The 26,391-nt window shown below is 35.4% G+C and overlaps 1 long non-coding RNA gene across 1 annotated transcript in view; it reads left to right on the forward strand.

Annotated features, from left to right (window-relative positions):
- Positions 1 to 15,121: 15,121 nt before the first annotated feature.
- Positions 15,122 to 26,391, forward strand: part of LOC148950754 (uncharacterized) — a 44,577-nt gene continuing 33,307 nt past the window's right edge. Inside the window, exons 1-2 of the long non-coding RNA XR_016141976.1 lie at positions 15,122 to 15,213; positions 15,877 to 16,123. This is a non-coding gene — a long non-coding RNA (uncharacterized LOC148950754). The remainder of the gene's footprint in view (positions 15,214 to 15,876; positions 16,124 to 26,391) is intronic.

Consider the following 26,391-nt stretch of genomic DNA (forward strand, 5'->3'; position numbering starts at 1 on the left):
AATATTTTGTATTTTTTCTAACTTTTTGTGTGTTTTCGCAACAGAATGGCTCATATTTAAAACACTTACCCTTAGCTAGTTGAAAATGTGTATGAATTCTTCATTTTTACCCGTATTGCAGAGGTAATAAAGGAATATTTTGTATTTTTTCTAACTTTTGTGTGTTTTCGCAACAGAATGACTCCTATTTAAAACACTTACACTTAGCTAGTTGAAAATGTGTATGAATTCTTCATTTTTAGCCGTTTTGCAGAGGTAATAAAGGAATATTTTGTATTTTTTCTAACTTTTGTGTGTTTTCGCAACAGAATGGCTCATATTTAAAACACTTACCCTTAGCTAGTTGAAAATGTGAATGAATTCTTCATTTTTAGCCGTTTTGCAGAGGTAATAAAGGAATATTTTGTATTTTTTCTAACTTTTGTGTGATTTCGCAATAGAATGGTTCATATTTAAAACATTTACCCTTAGCTAGTTGAAAATGTGTATGAATTCTTCATTTTTAGCCATATTGCAGAGGTAATAAAGGAACATTTGGCATTTTTTCAAACTTTTGTGTGATTTCGTAATAGAAAGGTTCAAATATGAAACATTTACCCTTTAGCTAGTTGAAGATCTGTATAAATTTTAAATTGTGCGACGATTAGCATTGGTATAAAATGATCAGATTGCATTTTTTCAAACTTTTGTGTGTTTTCGCAATATTAAGTCTAATAAATAGATCTTATACCCTTTAGATAGAATTAATTTTGTCTGTATACTAAATTTTTAGCTGTTATTAATAGGTAAAAAAGGGCCATTTTGCAGTATGTCAATCTGTTGTGTGTTTTTACTATGTGCATTACCAAATATAATTCACTTACCCTTTAGATACATTAAATTCTGTATGAATCCTTCATTTTTAGCCGTTTTGCAGAGGTAATAAAGGAATATTTTGTATTTTTTCTAACTTTTGTGTGTTTTCGCAACAGAATGGCTCATATTTAAAACACTTACCCTTATCTAGTTGAAAATGTGTATGAATTCTTCATTTTTAGCCGTTTTGCAGAGGTAATAATGGATTATTTTTCATTTTTTCTAACTTTTGTGTGTTTTTGCAGCAGGATGGTCCATATTTAAAACACTCACCAGTAGCTAGTTGAAAATGTGTATTAATTCTTCATTTTTACCTATATTGCATAGGTCATAATTGAACATTTTGTATAATTTCTATCTGGGTTTGTTTTTCGAAACAGATGATCAATTTAAATATTCAAATAAAATAATCTAGTTGATAATTCTTAAGTATTATTCATTTTTAGACGTTTTGTAGAGATAATAAAGGAACATTTGTATTTTTTCTAAATTTTGTGTGTTTTCGCAACAGAATGGCTCATATTTAAAACACTTACCCTTAGCTAGTTGAAAATGTGTATGAATTCTTCATTTTTAGCCGTTTTGCAGAGGTAATAAAGGAATATTTTGTATTTTTTCTAACTTTTGTGTGTTTTCGCAACAGAATGGCTCATATTTAAAACACTTACCCTTAGCTAGTTGAAAATGTGTATGAATTCTTCATTTTTAGCCGTTTTGCAGAGGTAATAAAGGAATATTTTGTATTTTTTCTAACTTTTGTGTGTTTTCGCAACAGAATGGCTCATATTTAAAACACTTACCCTTAGCTAGTTGAAAATGTGTATGCATTCTTCATTTTTAGCCGTTTTGCAGAGGTAATAAAGGAATATTTTGTATTTTTTCTAACTTTTGTGTGTTTTCGCAACAGAATGGCTCATATTTAAAACACTTACCCTTAGCTAGTTGAAAATGTGTATGAATTCTTCATTTTTAGCCGTTTTGCAGAGGTAATAAAGGAATATTTTGTATTTTTTCTAACTTTTGTGTGTTTTCGCAACAGAATGGCTCATATTTAAAACACTTACCCTTAGCTAGTTGAAAATGTGTATGAATTCTTCATTTTTAGCCGTTTTGCAGAGGTAATAAAGGAATATTTTGTATTTTTTCTAACTTTTGTGTGTTTTCGCAACAGAATGGCTCATATTTAAAACACTTACCCTTAGCTAGTTGAAAATGTGTATGAATTCTTCATTTTTAGCCGTTTTGCAGAGGTAATAAAGGAATATTTTGTATTTTTTCTAACTTTTGTGTGTTTTCGCAACAGAATGGCTCATATTTAAAACACTTACCCTTAGCTAGTTGAAAATGTGTATGAATTCTTCATTTTTAGCCGTTTTGCAGAGGTAATAAAGGAATATTTTGTATTTTTTCTAACTTTTGTGTGTTTTCGCAACAGAATGGCTCATATTTAAAACACTTACCCTTAGCTAGTTGAAAATGTGTATGAATTCTTCATTTTTAGCCGTTTTGCAGAGGTAATAAAGGAATATTTTGTATTTTTTCTAACTTTTGTGTGTTTTCGCAACAGAATGGCTCATATTTAAAACACTTACCCTTAGCTAGTTGAAAATGTGTATGAATTCTTCATTTTTAGCCGTTTTGCAGAGGTAATAAAGGAATATTTTGTATTTTTTCTAACTTTTGTGTGTTTTCGCAACAGAATGGCTCATATTTAAAACACTTACCCTTAGCTAGTTGAAAATGTGTATGAATTCTTCATTTTTAGCCGTTTTGCAGAGGTAATAAAGGAATATTTTGTATTTTTTCTAACTTTTGTGTGTTTTCGCAAAAGAATGGCTCATATTTAAAACACTTACCCTTAGCTAGTTGAAAATGTGTATGAATTCTTCATTTTTACCCGTTTTGCAGAGGTTATGAAGGAATATTTTGTATTTTTTCTAACTTTTGTTTGTTTTCGCAACATAATGGATCATATTAAAACACTTACCCTTAGCTAGTTGAAAATGTGTATGAATTCTTCATTTTTACCCGTATTGCAGAGGTAATAAAGGAATATTTTGTATTTTTTCTAACTTTTGTGTGTTTTTGCAACAGAATGACTCATATTTAAAACATTAACCCTTAGCTAGTTGAAAATGTGTATGAATTCTTCCTTTTTACCCGTTATGCAGAGATAAAAAAGGAACATTTTGCTTTTTTTCTAAATTTTGGGTGTTTTTGCAATAGAATGGCTAATATTTAAAACATTTACCCTTTAGCTAGTTTAAAATGTGTATGAATAAATCAATTTAACAAGTAATTAGGATGTAATAAAGGATCAGTTTGTATTTTTTCTAACTTTTGTGTGTTTTCGCAACAGAACTCAGACCTATATAGTATTGATTTCAGTGCCCTAAGAGTAAAGTGCTTAAAAAATGTTTGTGAATTTGTTTATTAATAAAATGCATATATACAACAATGTCTCTAAATCTTCACTTTAGATTTCTTCATCTTCGATGTATAGGCAACTGTCGTGAACCACTAATGCTGGTAAATCATTTGGATTCACTGTATATTGATCTTGATTGACTGCAAAGTCAGGGTCACATTTTCTACAGTACAACGTAACTTCACTCTTGTCATATCTCTTTGTATAGTCAATGATACTATTTACATTCATATTATGAAATTCACGAGTTTCAATCTGTCTATTTGAAGCAATATCACATACAATGTTTTCAAATGGTGAATCACATTCCGTCACAGCCAAATAAAAATCACTTGGTTTATAGTCATAGTAGGTGGTGTCATCACAACGATGACGTAGAAACCAGATTGTCTTGTTACCCCAACAGTTGAATCGTAGACCAGATTCCTCTTCCCAGAATAATTTAAATCCACGACGATACCAATCTCGTAGAAATAAACTAAAATCACGTTTGGGATTCTTTCCAATTATAGCAGGGTAAGTATTATCCCACTGATCAAATTTATCATAGTGACAATTGGAACACAGGTGTCCTCTAGGATGAGAGTCATATGACTCTTCAAGACACGAATTTCAACCGCTGATTTGTGCCGAATAGCCTCTATTTAATGTACATTGATTTCATAATTTACACCTGTCACAATATCCATTAGAAATTGTACAATTCTCACACTGATTACAACTGCCAATATTATCTATGCAAAATGGACAGATATAGAACATTTTTAGGTTTACTATGTCAACTCACTCACAGCTAACACGAAACTGATCCTCTTCGATCGATAAATTCAATGTGAGGGACATGGGGGAGAGAGGAGTAGCTCTGTGACGTTACCTCTTTCGAAGGAGGAGCCATCTACATTGAATCCATTGGCAATATTTTCAAAAGTATATCCACAATATGATTCTGCCTTGTTCCAATTAATATATCAATAAATTGACTATAAGCACTTTAATCACATTTTAAAAGTTTTGTGCACGAGTCTAATGGGGGGGAACCACTCATCATTATATTGTTGTTATTTAACAGATGTCATAATACCACGAGTCGAAGAGATAACCTAATACACTTGTCATCCAAAATCAAATGTTTTTGTATAAACACTAGATTCGATCTAATTCTCTTTTTCTTAAATTTATTCATTTTTCATTCCTTTCACTCCGACTGCTGACTCTAGACTGACCATGGTTCGTTAGCCCTAACCAGAAAAGAAAGAGAACATTTTCGATTTCGAAACAATTTTATTGAATAATTACAACAACTGTGCAATAATACAGAGCATGTACAATTAACGACACTGTTTATTGTCTTCAATATGTTTCACCAATGCACTTAAAGCACATTGAAGTCTATTCACATGTGCTATATCAACTTTAGCGGAAAAACATAATTGATCCTCCATTTTAAATTTGCTCAAGGATATAACATATCTTGCATATACTACATCCCATTCCAGACAAATACGTGATCCTTTCGTGATTTCCACCGCAATGTTTGGTGCTCTTGTACTATTATCATCAACTCCACTATCAACTTCTAATAGGGTAAACATTCCACTCATCGCCATCACAAATATATATCCAAATGAGTAAAGTCAAACTGTTCTTCTTCTCACTCCTTGAATTCTTTTCACAGACTAATAAAACTATAGCAAAAATCCTTTCTTTATATTCACTCCGCCGCTACTATTTAAACAAGCCCTCTGATTGGCTGAGAAGGAAACACGTGATCTAACTGTTTCCGGGAAACTCATAACATTCGCCTCGAGCATGTAATGTCCAAAACAACAACAACATCAAATACTGTTTCCTATTTCTGGACGCCTTGACATTTACTGAGAGCGTGCACTTGCCCAAAACAACAAATACTGTTTTCTAATTCTGGACACCTTGACATTCGCTGAGAGCGTGCACTTGGCAAAAACAACAACAACAACAAATACTGTTTCCTATTTCTGGACACCTTGACATTCGCTGAGAGCTTGCACTTGCCCAAAACAACAACAACAACAAATAAATCGACCTTGACATTCGGTGAGAGCGTGCCAAAAACAACAACAACAACATCGACCTTGACATTCGCTGAGAGCGTGCACTTACAACAACAACAACATCGACCTTGGAAATTTAGGTCATTGACCCCATTAACCACGTGGTCTCCCTAGGGAGGCTATGCCCATATATGGACTCCCGTCACGAGTAGCACCCCCCTCTCTACTCACGCTACCTGGTAAATTTAAAGACGTTACATAATACATTATAAACAATAAACACACATTAAACAATCATAAATATAATTGCTGGGGCTTGACTTTTACAAAAATTGTCAGCAATGAGCTGCTGCAGTCGACAGTAGTATAGCGTAAACAAGCTTTTGGGTGGGTGAAGGTGAATGTCGTATGCACTCGGTTTTTTTTTCAGCCAGATTCACCACTAATGCTGCAGTGCATATGCCCTCCACTTCTCCCAACCCCCAAACCTAGTACAGGATGCCCAATTTCATAATTGAACCAAGCTCTATTCTAATAGCCCCGGGTATCGCGCTATTCATTTGCTCGTAATTTTGAATGGATTTTGACTCTGTAAGATATAAATTGTTGTGCTAAACTTTTAATATATGAGATTTATTGAAATGTCATTTGTGATTTTTTATTAAATTGATTTTCTTGTGGGTTCGCTGATGCATGTTAATAAATACCATTGATATCAGCGGACAACATAAAGCCGAAATAAAAATTATAGGCAGCACAAAAACGCTGTCTAAGTAAAGATAAAATAGAAGATAAGTCAAAGTATTGCCGCAGACTGTGTAACATTATATTGTGATATAGGCTATTCTCCACATTAGATAGCGACCGCGTTTCAAGTTTGAAAGTTTTAGAAAATAAAGTTATAATTATTGACTTATTTGTTGGGCATTGTTCGACAAAGAGTATCCAGAAAATCTGAACAATTCTTGGCATCATTGTGGCAGATAGCTTAAATTAAATGAAAATTACTAGGGATGCCAATTGGAACGGAAAATTGACTCCTAGAGTTTGAAAATTACCTTCCCTTTTGTATCTTTGTTAAAAAAAAACGAATTCTATAAAAATTACACAGAAGTTTTTCAAGTATAAATCAGGATATAGGGGGTATACATTTTCGGAGGGGGGTTACACTGAGTATCGTTTTTTGTCAATAATTCCCTTAACCAGCAAAGCTCAATCTCCTAGTGTGGCATGATATAACTGATAACAATAGAAAAAGAGAATGGGTTGGTACTGCTTATATGTGCACACAGAATTTCTAAATTGTGAGAAAAATATATATATTTTGTTTAAATTCACTTTATTCTATTCTCAGCATACATTTTGTACAGCATGCTGATGCGGAGATAAATGCCCGACGAGTAGTGCTGGCGCTGTGTGAAATGCGACTAATTTCAGTCATAATTCTTAGCACATTTATGTAATTTTTTTTTTTGAGCTTGTTAGAACAAATATTTAGAAAAGTGAAAATAACTAGAAGTCAGCGTGTTATTACACACAGAGGCAGCTCTACTTATATGGGTCAGTATGTGAATCCAAAACATATGGAATAGAACTTCATCAGTGCTTATTAGGCGTTTCAATCACCAATAAGAGAATTGGAATTGCAATTAGATGCTGGAAATAAAAATTAAAACAATTAAATGATTTCTGGAGCTAATCCCCTCTTCCAAATCCCATAACCAAACTACAACCGATTTGACCTATCTAGTTATAGTATGAATAAAATTATAAAAAGTGCAAAGTCTTACTTTTTTTCAGTGATTTCTTTTTCACTCTGAAAATTTTATTTACTGTAGCCTATATTCATCTTCTTATTCTTCAATTATTCCATTTCTGTCCTATTTGTAGAGGTATAGGGTGTGTTCTCTCCGCTTTTCAAGTTTCAAATCAAGAGCATCTAATCTTGAACTGATAGATTTTACGAAGTAAAAGTACCTTAAATATTAGGGGGGGGGGGGATTGACCTGAGCAAATGTGTCAAAACAGGCTTACATTTTTACTTGATGATATAGGTTCAAAGGCAGTATATTTGGAAAAATATCAATGTGGAACATATTTTGAAGTGTAACGGACCCCTATTTTTCTCGTTTTCCTGGTGTTAAATACGAGCATGGATTAATTTTAAAAAAATATCTGCTCAAAGTAAAGAGCAACACTCAAAACAAGCTTTTAAACGTATTTAGTGCTATTTAATAAATAATAGTTTTTTTCAAATTATTGAGGGGGCAACTGCCCCCTGAACGACGCCACTGGCACGGCCCTAAAGACTGTAATTATGTTTTCACACCTGATGAAGCATACTTCTTATGCGATGATAAGCTTTGTTTTTAAAGAAAAATGTATCCATTTTGAATAAAAATTTAGGAATCAAATCAAAATGAGATTTGATTGTGTAAAGTGATCTCATAAATATATTGCTCTAGGACATTTTTGTGTCTTCCAATAGATGCAGTTTACACTTAATATTATGGTAGTATCAGTAAGTGTGGAATCGAAAAATTGTAATGTATGTTTAGTGTCACCTTATTTGACGGAAGTATTATGTAATTTCTAATCTTGACGAATAAAATATATAATTATGCATCATAAATATTGGGTATAATATATATCAGTCGTTGATGAAACAGCAAATATTCTCTGAGAAAAGAAATCCATTTATGAATAGTAATACCCCAGGGAAGTGTGTTTGATAGCGTCGTGGAATAATGTACTTTTGAGTAATAAAGAGGTTCATTATGTCCCGGCTCACTGTGGCATGGCTTATATAAGCCGTTTATGTGTAATTAAGGGATCTTCAAGCTTTTAGAGACGGCATATTATTATATACTAGATTAATCAAGATTAGAAGGAAAATTTACTATGCCATTATTGAACGAATCCTTTATCTCGATTGATTGTATAAAAGCCTCGGAAAATGAAGAAATACAATGTTTTATGAAGCATATGCTTATAATTAAGAAATCTATCCAAAGAGTGCGGAGAGGAATAAATAACCTAGATTCTCAAAGGTTGAATTGATTTTTTGTAATTTATAATTACTTGGGGGATGGACCCCTCTGGGTCGAGACTCAGGCCTCAAAGGCCCAATGCCTCCATAGCTTTAAAGAACAATTAATTATTGGCTGGGGGAACCCTAAAAGAATAGGATTTTTCACTCTTACCTTAAACACTGCCAGCAGTCAGATATTTCATTCCCCCACAATATCTTCCAGCTTGACATTCAACAGATGTAATAACTCCTACCGGTTTCTTTTCCTATCCAGACAGTCTTTAATCGGATGTCTCCTTATTTCAACAGTCATAATGCGTTTTGGTATAAAGGTGAATCCACCCTTCCAACTCGGGTAAGGTGCTTCCCAAAAATCCCAATTCTCGTTATGGCTTCAGTTACCATTCTTATCTTTAAACTTCTTAGTCTTAGTATATCTTCAGTCAGCTTGGGAATAAACGTTGGGAGTACTTCCTTTGTGTTATTGTATCCCACCTTCCTATTCTAGTTTTGTTCCATTCTCCCATTGCTCCGTCTCTTCACTACCGATTTCAGCGGCTCTGAGAGATGCAGATGAAAGGTTCTGGTAGATATCTTTTCAGTGATGTCCCAGCCTTCGCTGCTTCATCTGCCATCTCATTACCTTCGTTACCAACTTACTCTGATGAGACCCTCATCAGAGTAAGTTGGTGTCCTTTGATTGCTAGATTATTCAGTGGCTTATAGCAATTCACTTGTACTTCTTTGCTGACTCTTTGTGTTCTGAAGAGCCTTAACAAAGGCTTGGTTGTCCGTTAGAATACATATGTTTCTTCCTGTACAATGCTCTTGCATCAGTATTCTTGCTGGCCGTTTTATTCTATAAATTTCTACTGGGAACACCGTAGAAAAACTGCCCAGATAATACTAATTAGCTCTTTTCCAGACCGAGTGTATTCAGGTATATTACAATTCCAGCTCCCAATTTCCCTCCAAATCACGATACATCCGTAAAGCAAAATACCGCTTTACTTTTTTGGAGCAGCTGTATCTCCTAATCCATTTCTCTCCTATCCTTTATGGCAATCTGGAATTGCCTCTCGGGTTTTATCACTGTGATACTATTATCCTAAGTCATCCACAACTGCTCGCATTCAAACATCGCCAGGTTGCAGATATCAACGTGGCTTTTAATTTACCCATTTCCTACCTGCTGCCTATTTGTTCATCTGCAATCTGAATGCACTTTTTACTGCTTCTTCCTCTAGAAACTTTTCTGTGGGTCAAGTCCTAGTATTAGCTCCATGAATTCTGTGGTCGTTTCATGATATGCTGAGGTTATCATTAGGCGCGCTAGCCTTTTAAACCCGATGCTGAAGATAAGCTTTTTTCCAAGCTTACACATTATCCGTCGAACCACTTTTGGAAGAATTTTTTGTTTTAATGCTAGTTTCCTTTTTTTTTAGCTGGGTTATTATCATTTTTATATTGTATTTATTTGTATGATTCATTTAAAGAGATTTACCACCCTTGGAGTGGCTTAATTTTCCGAAATGTTTGGTTTATTCGAGTTTTAGTTTATACGTATTTGTGCTTTGTTTACATGTATGTTTTTTTTTATTTTCTTTCTTTTTGCTATACTCCATCGTCATGCTTTGTATTTTTGATGGGTTATAAAATAAATAAATAAATTAATTAATTAAATAGGTTCACAGTTTTATTTGAAGGTAGGCCCCATATCTTTCCCACCGTCCTTTGGCACTTGATAAAGGAAGCTGTGGCTTTTGAGCCATTTCTTTACAGCTAGCTTACCGGCTTAATTGATGGTCTAATTAGACCCGAAGGTATTTCGCCTGTCTTTTCAGGGAAATCGGGAGGTCGTATATTTTTAGAGCAAAAACAATGCTATTTTGTCCTTCTTGTAAATACTATTATTTCGCTCTTTTCTGGAGCTAAATGTAGTTAGTGTTTTTGCGAACACATTTGGATTTCGTTCACCATATACTGTCCTATCTCAATCAAGGTTTTCAGACATTTTCTTCTCAAACAGTTCGTGGTAGCGAACTGTAAGTAAGGAGCGACCCGGCTGAATAGTAACCGAAACTCTAAAAAAGGAATTTTGATACCAATAGATACATCAAAAGAATCAGATTTTTATGCTGATTTCAAATATATAAGTTTCATCAAGTTTAGTTCTATCTGTCAAAAGTTACGTGCCTGAGAAAATTTAACTGATTATCGAAAAAAGGGGAAAACACCTCCTAAAAGATATAGAACCTTAATGAAAATCACACCATCAGATTCAGCTTATCAGAGAACCCTACTGTAGAGGCTTCAAGCTCCTATCTGCAAAAATGTGGAATTTTGTATTTTTTGCCAGAAGAAAGATCACGAATGCGTTTTTATTTGTTTTTTTGTTATTTTTTTGTTTTTTGTGTTGTTCTTTTTCCAGGAATGATTGTATCGACCCAGTGGTCCTATGATATCGGGAGAGGGCTCATTTGAACGGAAATTAAAAGTTCTAGTGCCCTTTTTAAGTGACCAAAAAATGGAGGGCAACTAGGCCCCCTCCCACGCTCAGTTTTTTCCGGAAGTCACCCGATCAAAGTTTTGAGGTAGCCATTTTGTTCAACATAGTCGAAAATAGAACAACTATGTCTTTGAGGATGACTTAATCCCCCACAGTCCCCGGGTCAAGGGCTGAAAGCTATGAACTTTGCCCAATATTTACATATAGTATTTGGTTATTGGAAAGTATACAGACGTTTTCAGGGATTTTTTTTTCTGGTAGGGGGGGGGTCGAGGGTTACGTGGGAGGGCGCCGGACTTCCCAGCATTATTTACAAAAACGATCAGAAATTAAATTTAAAAAAACAAGTTTTTCAACTGAAAGTAAGGAGCAAGATCAAAACTTAAAACGAACAGAGATTATTACGTATATGATTGGGTTTGCCCCCTAGTCAATACCTCGCTCTTTACGCTAAAGATTTTTTAGCACCTTCATAAGAGCTATTTATTCTAATTAACGGCCTTTGTGATTAAGGGGTCATTTTGAAAGAATTGGAACAAAAATTCGAACGTTAGCGTAAAGAGCGAGGTATTGACTAGGGGGCGAACCCCCTAATATACGTATTAAAAATAGATGAAATATAGAAGTTCGTTACGTAAGTGAATTCGTAAGTCACGTATATTTATTATTAATAAAAACGCTCGTAAATAAAATTAATGTGCAAATTTCGTTTTAATTATTAATGTACGGTGAGCCAAATTCAAAACCTGCATTAATTTAAAAACATTCAGAAATTAAATAAAAAAACAAGTTTTTTTCACTGAAAGTAAGGAGCGATATTAAAACTTAAAACGAACAGAAATTGTTCCGTATATGAAAGGGGTTGTCCCATCCTCAACGCCTCGCTCTTTACGCTAAAGTTTGACTCTTTCTCAAAGCTCTATTTTTTTAAAACAATAATAAACTTTAGCGTAAAGAGCGAGGCGTTGCGGAGGGGACAGTCCCTTTCACATACAGAATAATTTCTGTTCGTTTTAAGTTTTAATGTCGCTCCTTACTTTCAGTTAAAAAAAAACTTGTTTTTTTATTTAATAAGAATACTAGATCGACAGCATGTTTATACCCTGAATGCTTATACCCAGTTTATACCCTGAATGCTGTTCAAAAATTTTCAGTAAACTAGTAATTATTAAGATTCCATATATATGGAGAACTTACTCCCCCCCCCCCGTGATGAACAGTTTTGGATAATCTTACCGCCTTCAGGTCCAAGACTACCTGTCGATTTCTGAGCATATGGGAATTTCATTTCCGAATTCATTGATCCATTCGTTCTTCTTCCATAGCCACCTCTATGGCTCAGAAAGTATAATGCCCCTTCTGTTTCTGGAGGAATTTGCCCAGCGCGTATTCATTACTTTCAAAAGCTTGCTTAACTTGCCTCACTAATTACTATATCGTAGATTCTGTTGAGATTCCTACCTTAAACTCCATTTATTTTTCTGGAATCATATTTTTGGTCTCTGGTCACTTATTAGGTACCAATGTATAAATCATTCCATAAATTTCCATTGACAAAATGTTAAAGGGATCATTCTATGTGACCGAGGGTTTGTATAATCTTCTTTCCCTGTTTTAGGTATAAAGATACCTCTTACTTTTTTGCCACATCCGGGGAACGTAGCCCAAAGTGAGCCCTCTCATAGCTATAGAGATAAAGTGGGTTTTTCTATTTTCCACCCATTTTGGAGCGTTACGGAATAAACCCTATTTTTTCTAGGGGCTTTAAATGGTTGATAATTATCCACGACATCTTGAACCAAGTCCTCCCTTACAAATTGGGATGCCAGCCTCATCCCAACAATTAGATTGCTATTATATGCCGGCTTGGGAGTATTTTCTTTTAGGTCCTTTGCATGGATTGCAAGCATGAGGTTTAGAGTTTCATCGGGGTACATTGTGATAATGCCTCTGGGGCTGTGTTTTGTGACAGGTTAGCCCCATCTTTTTTCGCAAATTTTGGTTTTTCAGGTTGCCAGCTCGTGACCCATTCCTGGTCGGAACAGTATGGATAGGTGATCCCTGTGAGCTAGCTACCTTCTACCTTCTGTCTTCTCTTCTTCCCGCTAGTTTCGTTTTTTTTCGCGGGGATTTATCCCAGTGCCCATCGCCCATTTGAGCTTCTTTTAGGCTTATCCCAGACTTTTGCTCATTTGTTGGTTCTGTGTGAGACTGGAGGCTTCTATCCTCTCTCCCTCAGAACTTTTCAAGCCCTCCGTCATTGCTGACTATAGGCTTGGAAATCTGTGTTCCGTGACCGTTTCCAGGGATTCACTGTCGCTTTGCAGCAACTCCTCCTCTTCCTCGCTCATTGTTTCTTCTGATGGAATCCATGGTCCATGACTACACTGAATACCACTAATTTCATTCATCATAAAAGATAAAATGTTTCTCGTAACCTATATTTCTGACCATTAATCGAGGACCCCTACATGTGAAATTACTACTTCTAGATTCAGAATACAGCGCAACCTTGAAGGAGCCCCCTCGCACACAATCAGCCAGCTCCTCTAGTTTGCCATCCAGTACTTATTGGGTGCACACCAGATTATTCACCATCTGTCGAGGGAGTCTCCTGACTGGCGGGCTAAACTTAGTTGTATCCAGACAGCTTTGCTGTATTGGTTGTATTCATGGAAGAGCATGAGGGTGAACTCAGCCAGAAGGACAAGACCAGACCAAGAATTCACATAGGTGACTGATTAGGAATCCCTGGACGTCTTCTTCACCCTCCGCTTGCTGGTTCACCTTAATTTTCCCTCTACCATTTCTAGATTCGGACATAGGAGTTCGTCAAAGAGTCTCCTGCCTTATCTCCTATCCTCCTCTTGCCATTTTTGGTTCCGGATTTAGGAGTTTATAAAGGACTTCAGTACCGTTCAACAGAAAGGCTACGGGCTCTGACTTGAACATCCCACGCCTACATGTATTCCGGGACCGGGACAAAAACCTTTCCTCCCAGCAACCACAAAAATCCTGGCACACTCAGGGGCACCACATGAAGATGGCTGCGCACTACCCCCTAAAAGTAAATGAAATGTGATACAAGAAACTCTTTTGGTGTTCATCCTTACGAGATCCTTTTAGAGCTCCAGAGGTCCTGGACCAAAGTTCATATACCACTACCCTAGGATATGGACTGCGTATTATTTGCCAATTTATTGTAAGAATTTTCAGAGATTGGGTGAAGTACGGAAGCCTATGTTACCTGTTTGAGATGCGGGGAGATGGGTTATGGCTTGGGCCAGTTTTTCTGACAGCTTTCTCATTTAAGACGCATAGTTGTTGATGATGAGGAAGATAGGGGCTTTATGGGATAATGGGATCCGGATTTTCTCGTTTTATAAAAACAGTATGAAATTTCCTTTTAAAGGAAATTAAGTTCAATAGAATGTAATTTACTTGGTTTTAGACGTATATTTTTATTTTCTGTTTTTAGGAGCTTTTATAAAAGTATATCAATCCAGGCTCATTGTCATTATTATGTCTGTTGTGAGTCGGAACTCTTGTTTCAGATTGGAGTGTATGTTTTTTTTAGCCGGTGAAATCGGTGTTAAAGTAAATAACAACTTCCTGTTTACAAAGGGGTAACAATTATAATATCGCTGTTCACTCGTGACTCCATTGAATCTATTTAAACGCTAGGCACAATAATGAAACCATTGTGGCCGCCCACAATCAAAACGTATTCCCTGTAAGAAAAAATATGGTTTGTAGTCACATGTTTGCATGGGGAATACTACTATTACTGCTACGAACAATTCACTGCCAGCACCAAGCTGTCTGAGGCCAGCACAGCTACGCTCGCTCCTCCTCAATCCCAGTCTTTTTAAAGCCTCCCTCTTTAAACCCTCCCAAAAATATCCAATCTCCTTAAATCCTTCCTTACAACCTCCTCCCACCCAATTCGGAGATGGCCTACTTTTCGTTTCACCCTAAATGGTTGACCGAAAAGGACGATCTTTGCCAATCTGTCATCCTCCAACCGCAGAACGTGTTCTAGCCATATCACCCTTTCTCGCATTATAGCCCTAGAAAGTGGGATAAAACCACATTTTTGAATAGCTTATTGTTTGAAATACTGTCTGTCAGATGGGTACCCAAAAGAATTCGTAAACAATTCCTCTGGAAAACATCTGATTAATTCTCCTCCGTCTTTCGGAGTGCTCACGTTTCAGAACGAACTGTACTTGAGCACTGTTATCACTGTAGATTCTAATATTCTAATCTTGAGCAAGAATTGTGTTTTAAGCAAAGCCAAAGAAAGGAGACCTTTAGTGATTTTGCTGATTTCAACATTTGTACAGAAGGACCGATATCTGTAGGTAGTGAATCCTATTTAAGTCTAGTTTTTGCAAGGAATATGCTTGTATCCTGAACGGTGGATTGGACTGAGTAGAGAGAAAATCGTGAATATCTCTACAGGGGGATCTTTATGTTTTACCATGTATTATAGTTTAGCTTTTCACAAAAAAAAAGTTTCTCATAAATAAAATGCAGATTCTGAAAATCTAGTGTGTAGATCCTGATTTTTAAAATTGGTATGTGTTTCAACAGCTCATTTAAAACATATCACATCATGTTCTGGGAACTTGCAATAAAGACGGATAAAATCTTAGGACAAACTGAAAATTTTCCGATTTTCCCGGGAAACTTCAGCTTTGTGAGCTGTGATTACAAATAGCTTCAAATTTTGTGAACGGAGACAAACACTTTCGAGCAAAATTTGATTTGTCTTGGATTTGGGGCTGTAACCCCATCTCCGAAGTAGTTTCGACATTTGAGTGATTTTCATAGCTTCCAATGTTTGTCAGTATTTTGTTTTTCCTTTTTATATAAAATTATGGATATAAAGAATTAAAAAAAGCGTAAAATAGCTAGATTGTGTGAAAAATATGGAAGGACATTGAAAAAGTCTCGAGATTTCGGGAGGGGGATGTATTTTTTGTGCTTTTCTATGTAATTAAATTTTTCGTTTTTCCAGAAAAGTTTTGCAAGTTTGAAGGAGGAGCTTGAAAAACTACCTTGTCCTTCCAAGTTGAAAGAGATTATAATGCCTGAAGAAGTAGCCCCTGTCGAGCCTGAGCCAGTTGCCGGGCCTTCGTCCCTACCCCAGAAACCTGCATCTCCTGTCGAAAAAGACCCTACGGACTCCCTTTCAAAGAAAAAATTTAAGCTGCCAGTGCCAAAGTATGTGACGAATGGAGAGCTAGATTTCAGTGAGCTGTTAGGTGAGTTTTTTTCCTTACAATTAAAAACTGTTTATTCTTTTTCTAAAAAAAAAGCTTGTTTCTTCGACTTCTTCAAATTCATTGTTTACCAATGCCAAAAAGTAATATAGGCAAATATCCATGCAGTGATCAATCAGATTTTTCTTTTTTTTTTCATTTTAAATTGCATAATTGTATTTAGCATCTCCTTTTTCACCTAAACATATATGTCGTCTCCAAAAGGAAAATCTTATTTGTCAGTTGGCTTGTTTTTGCAAAAAAAAAAGATTAGTTTCAAATATTAGTAATAAGACATGTCTAGCCTAGTACATATTCATGAATGAAACACTTGTAGATGGAAAGTCTAATCGTTGGAAACAGAATCTTTAGTTTTGTAGGCCTACGATTACAAAGTTTTGTTACGAAACCCTTCATGCGTAAAGGAATGAAGCAACCGTTGATAGTTCAGAAAATCTAAGTAGTAGATGGGGGTATTGTGGTCACATAGTCCGTATTGATTTAAAAAAAAGTTTTTCTGAGGGAAGTAAAGAGCGAAGTTGAAACTTTAAACGAACAAGAATTATTACTTCACAGTCTATCTAACATACATCAATAGAACTATTGCAAATAAATCAACTGGTGATATTTCCCTATTTTTGTAGGATTACTGAAAACTAGCGCTTTACTGAAAACACAAAAGACAAGTATAAAAACAAGAATATTGATTTAGGATTCAAAAATAAATACCTCGCCTCATAACAACAAACTAATCTATAACGGTTTTCATAGTCCTACAGGAGTTGTGACATAAGTAACTTTCAGTATACAGTTAAAATTATTTTAAAAACTTGGGCATAAAAATAATAAGTTTAAAGTCATTACACAGCATATAAAATAATGAATTGATTTATCAGACAACATCTTGGTCTCGCCTAGTGTTACTCAAAATGAAGAACATATCAACCGTAATATGAACTCTGGGAATCTAGTTATTTCTCTCTGTAAAACGGAGGGTTTAAGTTGTGATACAAATTCTAAAGCGAGTTTGCAGTCCTAATATTAATAAGATTCCTTCACTTAGAACTTGTCTACAAAATAATCAGGAAATTTCATTTTCAGATCCAAGACGACAGTCAATAATTGAACTGCTCATTGTGCAGAAGTGATACCAAATTAAATAAAAATAATAAATAACACTACAATCTAAATATGCTTTACTTTTATACTATTACAAGTGCCCTTAAAAGGTACTTTTGCCGTACCAAAACTCGTATGTTGTTTTGTGTTTTCAGTAAAGCGCTAGTTTTCTGTAATGTTACAAACATAGGGAAATATCTCCAGTTGGTTTATTTGCATTAGTTTTATTGATATATGTTAGATAGGCTGTGAAGTAATAATTTTTGTTAGTTTTAAGTTTCAACTTCGCCCTTTACTTCCCTAGGAAAAATTTTGTTTTTTTTAAATTAATGTATGCTCGTTTTTGGTTAAAATTTTATTTAGAAACAACACTGTTATGGCCTTTTCTATTTATACGGAATAACTTCTGTTCGCTTTAAGTTTTAATGTGGGTCCTTTGTGTCGGTTGAAAATTTATTTGCTTATCTTATTTCTAATCACCTCAATCTAGGAGAGATAAGACACCTCAACTTTTATTAAGGAACTGAACTAAGAAGCCGTACAAGAATTGAAGTAAAAAATAGATCTTTAATTCTTTGTTTTACAAAATTGAATTTAGTCACACCTAAGAAAGTAGCTCCAGGCGAGTAGCTTTGACACAAAAGGTTAACTGAGTGGACAGGTTTGTATGTCAAGACACTTGCGGGAAATTTTGCTAGCTCAACAGAAATGTGCCTTTAAGCTTAGCGATTTATTTGACCTGTCCCTATATAAAAAGCCACTCGTTACTCAGAAATGAATGGAAATTTCAAAAAAAGATCATTTCTTGTGTAGGTACGATAAATTGTATTACAAACTAAGTGTGTTTTCATTTCAAAATTTTGGGAAGAATTGCCTGAATTCTCCTACAGAACTGCTTTCATTTGTCTTTCTTCCTCTTTGGATGTACAATCTTACGTATGGAGAGAATATTACGGTGGATTTTCAAGTAAATAATTTGAATAAGTAAGTATAACAATAAGTAATCCTTCTTTTAACACACAACTTTGAGTGGTTCCAGAGCAACATGCATACACTTGTCCAACCACTTAGTGGCAAGGGGTTGGGGTCAGGGGCGTAATTTGCTATGGAGCAGAGGGGGCAGCTTCCCCTTCCGGACCTCAATTTTTCTCCAGACCTCAGTTTCTCCCCCTCCCAGCTGAAATTTAGTTTCTCCAAAAATATTGTCAAAACTGAGATAAGCCTGCATAATTCAAGCATCCACTGAAAGAGGTCAGTTTTCTTTAGTAAATCTTTACCTGTGCTGGGTTCCCTCGGCATTATTTTTCTGTCCCTCCGGCATTTCCTGCTTCTGTTGTTGAAGTAGCCAGGATTGTAAATAGTTTGAAGGGTTCGTCGTCGTCTGCCCCTGACTGTATTTCAACTATGGTAGTTAAATTCATTCTTTCTTCAATTATTTCTCCATTGAGAAAGCTTATAAATCTTTCTTTTAAGAATGGTATTTTCCCCAGTTCTCTTAAGTGAGCTAGAGTAATTGTTTTATATAAAGGTGGACCAAGAAGTGATCCAGCCAATTATCGTCCTATATCTTTGCTGTCTGTTTTTAGGATAGTTTTTAAAAAGACCATGCTTTTCCGTCTACTTGCTTTTCTAGAGGCTAGAATATTTATTCATGATTTTTAGTTTGGTTACTGAGCGAGACATTCTACGGAGCATGCGTGTGTAACTCTTTTGAATTTTCTCCATACCGCGCTTAACGCTGGTTTGATTCCTGCGGCTATATTCCTAGATGTCCGTAAGGCTTTTGACTCTTTAACTCATGAGATTCTGCTGTATAAGCTATCACACAATGGTGTAAGAGGACAGACTCATGCTTGGTTTGATTCCTGTTTGTCAGGCAGAACTATCTCCGTAGACTCCTTTTCCCACTTTTAGTTTGAAGTTGAGATTTGTGTTCCTCAAGGCTCTATTCTTGGACCGTTTCTGTTTCTATTTATGTTAATGAACTTATAGCTGCGCTTAAGATTCAAAAACCTACAGTGGGCTGTCACCTACCGTCCCGAATCTTTCTAAGCTAAAAAAAAAATATCGTCTCAGGATGTGGACACCCTCGTTGCTTATGCTGATGCCAGTACCATTGGTACTTTAGTAGGAACCGAGTCTAAGATGTTTCCCAAATTAGTTGACCGTTTTAAGAGAGTCATTCTTTGGTCTGATGCAAATTACTTTGCCATAAATGTTCCTAATTCAAGTTTTCTAATTTTTTCCCGTATTTCTCTGGCGTGCCCTGAGTTATCTAATATCCACCTTTCAAGGCAAGAGCGGATCCAGGATTTTTTTTTCGGGGGGGGGTTACTAATTTTTGACTTTTTCGGGGGGGGGGTTACTAATTTTTGACTCAGTTTTCGACTAATTTTACTGATTTTTACCTAGGTTTTACTAATGTTCGACTTATTTTCGACTCGGTCAAAAATTTCGGGTGTGGTTCAAACCGGGTAACCCCCCCCCCGGGGTATGGCCTTGTTTCAAGGGGCTCTCTCAGTAGACCTAAGGAACGATATGTCCGACTTCTCGGTATTCTTCTCGATGAAAACCTTTCATTTAAGCATCATATTGGACTAATTAATAAGAAGATCTCAAGGAGTCTTGGAATTTTGAGGAAGCTAAAACACATTTTTCCTGGATCAGTTTTAAAAATTATGTTCTATTGCTTAGTTCAGTCTTACGTCTCTTATTGCCCTACAATATGGATGTCAACTTTCTCTTCTTTTTTGAAACCACTTTCTAAGTTATATGATAAGGCAAGAAGGCTTATACAGGAAACAAATTGTTCTACATCCAACCCAACTAGCCCATTACTTGATTTGCAGTCTCTCTTTCGTGCGCGTCTTTCATTTTTCATCAAATTCATGGTGATGTTCCCACAGTCCTTCAAACTACTCCTTCTTTCGTCACTGATAGGTCTTCGTGTCATCTTCGAAATTCAAAGAATATTAATATTTTATTTATTCCATCGGTGAGGTCTGACTTTAATCCATTAACTGCTTGTCGTATAGTTTAAAATAGCCTATCCGAGTCAGCTCAAGAATGTCATTCGTTTGGTAGTTTCAAAAGAATGTTAAAACATTTTTTAATGTCCTGATTTTTCATGTTTAAATTTATTTTTTTATTTTTTGGGGGGGGGGGGCGGGTGACCCTAGCCTAGGTTGGAAACGTTTGTTGTGAGGGGTACTGAGTTTGTTTAATATTTTTTGTGGCTTGGTTTCAATTATATTTTTGGAATTTGGTTTAATTTATTGGATTGTCCTACATTTTTTTTTGGGGGTTGGGGAGGTGGGGTCTCATAAAAATCCCTTTTTGTTTCGGTCTTTTAATTATTGTTTTTTTTTTCTTCTTTGTTTTGTTTTGTGTATGTGTGTTTGTGTGTTGAGTCTTTGAAAGGTTGAAATGCATTATATTGATTTTTTTTTTTTTTTTTTTTTTAATAGTATTTATGCCATTTCTGTTTTTCTCCTGTTTTTTTTCCTGGCCATAGAACCTTACGGGGGGTTCAATATTGAAGTGTTTTTGTCGTAAATTTATTGGTTGAATAAATTGATTGATTGATTGATCATAGGGTAGTCCACGCGGAATAAATTAATTGCTTGGTAGTCCCCTGCTTAGTTTTTCATTTTTGATTTTTTTTTCTTTATCTTCTTTTTTATATCGATCATTGTATTTTATGATTTTTTTTCTTGTTTATTTGTTTTTATTTATTTATTATTATTTTTTTTTTCTTGTATTGAGTCTCTTAAAGGTGTGAATATATGATGTTGAAAATGTTTTGTTTTTTATGTATTTGTTTCATTTTTGTTTCTTTCTTTTTTTTTTCCTGGCCATAGAGCCTTATTTCCTGGCTTGATTGAATAAATTGATAGATTGATTAGAACTGCACACAGTAGAAACGTGGACAGTATAAATTGATGCTTAGTCGATGTCTAGTAGGGCCGGATCCAGGATTTTTTTAGGGGGGGGGGTACAAAATAGGTTGATCCGAAAAAGAAATTTGGGGGGGGGGGGCAAATTAGGTTGATAAACTTGCGTTAGGAGCAAGTACAATTAGCGCAAACTTGAGTTAATTAAGTAAATTACACTACTTCAGACTACGCTAGGGGGGTGTGTGCCCCCTTCGCCCCCTGGATCCGCCACTGATGTCTAGAGAAGGATGTTACAGTGACGCCTTAAAGCCAGCCATCTTGGGAAGTCTAAGTAAGGATTTTTTGGCTGTAGGGAAAAAGATTGAGCATAAATTCATTAAAAATCGTTTCTAAGGAAGACATAAATTGGTAGATAAATCACTCGATGTGTCAGCCTCGCTCAGGGGCGGATCCAGGATTTTTTTAGGGGGGCGTAAAATAGGTTGATTCGATGAAAAAAAAATTAGGGGGGAGGCGCAAAATCGGTTGATCCGATAAACTTGCATTAGGAGCAAGTTTAATTAACGCAAACTTGGGTTAATTCAGTAAATTACGCTACTTTAGACTAGGCTAGAGGGGCGCCCCTCGCCCCCTGGATCCGTCACTGGTCTCGCTCATGTATGTAAGCCCTGATCCTATTTTTACAAGTTGAAACTGTTTTTTAAAATAAAAGAGAAAATGTTTGAGAAATATAGTGCTTTGAAGAAATTTTTTCTGTCACATTTGTTTATAGTTTGACCAAGTTAAGCTCTCTTCCTTCACTCAGTGGATGAATGAACTCATTCAATTATAAGTTTATTGCTCTTCCACTGTTTTCTCATTTGGATATGAAACAGATATCTCATTGATAGTTGGATGAGAATTTCCTTATCTGAAGTTTGCATAAAAAAGCTGTATTTCAAAGTTTACAGAGCTTGAAATTAAAAAGTGACATTAAACACTCTGTTGAGAGGAATACATTTTCAAAGTGATAATCCAAAGTTGTAATTTAAGTCAAACAAAACAGAAAAAAGCTTGACATGTGTATCTGTACCGATGTGCAACTGTAAAACTAGTCTATTGATAGGAGTTGAATTTCGCTTTGGTAGCCGGATTTTATGTGACCTGGTGAAAAAAAATTCATATAGTCTAACAAGGCCGTATCCAGGGGGGGGGGGTTACCCGGTTTGACCTCCCCCCCCGAAATTTTTTGACCGACGCGAAAATAAGTCGAAAATTAGTAAAACCTAAGTAAAAATCAGTAAAATAAGTCGAAAACTGAGTAAAAATTAGTAAACCCCCCTCCAAAAAAAGTCAAAAATTAGTAAACCCCCCCCCCTGAACAAAAATCCTGGATACGGCCCTGTAGTATAATATTCATTTTTTTCCGTTCCGGTCAAGATTGAAAACTTCGCTTCTTCGGTCGGAAAAATCGTGCCTAAAATAAATAAAAGCTTCTTATTAAAAAACTTACAATTGGTTATTTTTTCAAGATGTACCTAAAATATCTATATAAACAAGATAAATATATTTTTATATATGGAAATTTTATTGGAAGATTTCAAAGAATTTGTTTTTAAACAAATATTTCGATTTAAATTAGTTCAATTCTAAAAATTGAACTTCAAACTGAAAAGTGACGGCAAAAGGAATACACTTACAAAATGACAACGTGAAGTTATAATTTAAGTAAAAAAAAGCAGAAAAAAGCCTGACATGTTTTTAGCTGGATTCTGAAAACATTCGAATTCGCTTCGGTAGCCGGATTTTTTTGCGAGCCGATGAAAAAACCGATGAATATTTGGTTTACTTCAGTTTCTGATCAGATTTGTAAAAAATGTTTTTATTTCGTTCGGTAAATTTGCGTTTAAAATAAATTAAAAAAAATTGTTTATTTTCTCTTATAGATATGATATTGCTTCTCTTTTCTATATAGACATTCAAAGGAGCCGTTTTCTTTAAATGTTTTCTTGGAAAAATCTCTTGTATCTTTTCTGTCATTCCGACGTACTAGCCGGAAATCACATAGCGATGTCGCTTGGTCATTTTCGCTTGATAGAATTCACCGTCTACTCTCACAACTTATCTCGAAAACCTTAGTGAGGGTTTTCATATGATGTTGTCTTTTATCTCAGATGTATTGACACCACTAAAAATATTAGGGTTATACAGGAACGATTTGGACGTGTTTGGAGATGTCCTGACAGTAAAGAGAAAAGCCTAGTGGGTTTTGTGGAGTACAACTAATGTTTTATCTTGTTAAAATAGTAATCAAACAGTTCGTGGTAACGAACTGTAAGTAAGGAGCGACCCGGCTCAATGGTAACCGAAACTCTAGAAAACGGGTTTTTGATACCAATAGATATATCAAAAGAATAAGATTTAAATGCTGATTTCAAATATATAAATTTCATCAAGTTTAGTCCCATCCATCAAAAGTTACGTGCCTGAGAAAACTTGGCTGCTTTTCGAAAAATGGGGGACAGACCCTCTAAAATTTATAGAACCTTAATGAAAATCACATCATCGTATTCAGCATATCAGAGAACCCTACTGTAGTGGTTTCAAGCTCCTATCTACAAAAATGTGGAATTTTACATTTTTTGCCAGAAGAAAGATCAGGGATGCGTGTTTATTTGTTTGTTTGTTTGTTTTGTTTTTTTTCCCAGGGGTGATCGTATCGACCCCGTGGTCCTAGAATATCGTGGGAGGGCTCATGGGAACGGAAATTAAAAGTTATAGTGCCCTTTTTAAGTGACCAAAAAAAATGGAGGGCAACTAGGCCCCCTCCCACGCTTATTTTTTTCCCAAAGTCACCCGATCAAAATTTTGAGATAGCCATTTTGTTCAGCATGGTCGAAAATATGATAAATATTTCTTTTAGGATGACTTAATCCCCCGAAGTTCCCAGAGGGAGGGCTAAAAGTTATGAACTTTACCCAATGTTAACATATAGTATTGGTTATTGGGAAGTATACAGAAGTTTTCAGTATGTTTTTTTTCTGGTAGTGGGTGGGAAGGGGGGGTCGGTGGTTATGTTGGTGGATCTGTTCATGAAGGAAGTTTTCTTGGGGGGAGGGAACTTGCCAGGTAGGGGGCGCCGGACTTGCTAGCATTATTTATTGGTTATTGGGAAGTATACAACCATTTTCAGGAAGGATTTTTTCTGGAGGGGGGGGGGGCTAGACGAGGGGGTTAATCCGGAGAAGATTTCCGTGGAGGATGTTTCTTTGGGGTCAGGGACATTTCTATGAAGGGGGCGCCGGATTTCCAAGCATTATTTAAAAAACGATCAGAAATTAAATAAAAAAAAACAACTTTTTTGAACTGAAATGTAAGAAGGAATATTAGAACTTAAAACGAACAGAAATTATAACGTATGTGAGGGGGTTCTCCCCAAGTCAATACATCGCTCTTTTCTATAAATTTTTTTTTTTAGTGCTTTCAAAAGATCTATATATTCTAATTAAACTGGCTTGGTTTTTCTGGTTTTTTTTAATAAATTTTTTTTTTAACTTTTAACTTAATGTGCGTTTTTTTGACTAAGGGGAGAACCCCTTCATATACGTAATAACATATACGTAATAAAAAAAAAAACAATAAAAAAACAAGCGATACGGCTCAATAGTAATCGAAACTTTTAAAAACGGAATTTTGATGTCAATAAATTTATCAAAAGAATGTATTTATCATGCTGATTCTAAATATATAAATTTTATTAAGTTTAGTGTTACTCATCAACGGCTACGAGCCTGAGAAAATTTACTCGATTTTTTAAAGAGGGGGGAAACATCCCCTACAAGTGAAAGAATTTTAATGAAAATCAGACAGACACCGTCAGATTCAGCGTATCAGAAAACCCTATTACATAGGTTTCAAGCTCATATCTGCAAAAATCTGCAACTTTGTATTTTTTGCCAGAAGAAAAATATACGAATATAGAAGTTAGTTACGTAAGTTAATTTGTAAAGACATCCATTTAGCAAAAGAAAAGTAAAATTTTTATGCAAATAAAAGCTGCATTAACTAAAAAACGATCAGAAATTAAATAAAAAAAACAAGTTTTTTTAACTGAAAGTAAGGAACGACGTTAAAACTTAAAACGAACAGAAATTATTCCGTATATGAAGGGGGCTGTCCCCTCCTCAACGCTTCGCTCTTTACGCTAAAGTTTTTTTATTGTTTAAAAAAATAGAGTTGTGAGAAAGTCAAACTGTAGCGTAAAGAGCGAGGCAGTGAGGAGGGGACAGCCCCTTTCATATTGGGTCTAATTTCTGTTCGTTTTAAGTTTTAACGTCGTTCCTTACTTTCAGTTAAAAAAACTTGTTTTTTTTATTTAATTTCTTTCAAGGGACGGGAAGTTTTACTCTGTAATACGATTCTCTTTTTATGTTGAATGTGATGGTGTAATTTTCATCAAGATCACTCTCCTTCTCAGGCTCATAGCTATTGATGCAAAATTTCAAAATTAATGAGTTTTATATGCTTTGAATCGCCATAAAAAGGCAGTTCATTTGTATATATATATTGTTATCATTAATCGTTCTTTAAACTCTGTTACTATTAGCACGAGTCGCTGCTTAACAACAGTTCATTACTACGAACTGTTTGATCAAGTGACATTTTCGATCGGAAGTGTCATTTCAAACTCATTGATGCTCGTCGTGAAAGAAATAGGTGAAGGAATCCCCCCGAGAAACATCACCTGACATGTTGTAATGGAATTTCCTGAAAAGCTCCTGAATACGCAAGATTCGGCAATTGGGTTTTTATAGGGCTTGTTTATAAACAATCTTCATGAGAACCCCCCCCCCCTGCTTTCACTCACCGAGTGCATTAATGAAGACATATGTATCTTCTTAGTTATTTTTTTCATTTTCATGGTTTCCGTAAGAGGTCACCCAATTTCAAAACTTATATAGCCACGCATGACGAAACTGTGCCATGCATGTTGCGAGGGGGCCTGACGCGGCAGAAGTGTGCAAAGTCTAGTGGAAGTGCATCACGTATGGCGGAAATGCGTCGCACTTGGTGGCACACGTGGCACTTCGAAATATACAGGAGGTGGCAGAAAAAGAGAAAACTCCTAGGAGTTTCGTATTAAAAATATTGGAAAACACCGAATCAACGGTGGAGTTGTACTGTTTGTCTTTAACACTACGTCTATAGAATCTATTTTCTTTCCCTTAGAGTTTTATTTATTGATTCAATGGTAATGGTTTCGACAAATGTGGCAAA

The sequence above is a fragment of the Artemia sp. Qi Xiang Cuo genome, chromosome 7 (assembly GCF_049724085.1).
Source record: "Artemia sp. Qi Xiang Cuo chromosome 7, ASM4972408v1, whole genome shotgun sequence".
In the NCBI taxonomy this organism is placed as follows: domain Eukaryota; kingdom Metazoa; phylum Arthropoda; class Branchiopoda; order Anostraca; family Artemiidae; genus Artemia; species Artemia sp. Qi Xiang Cuo.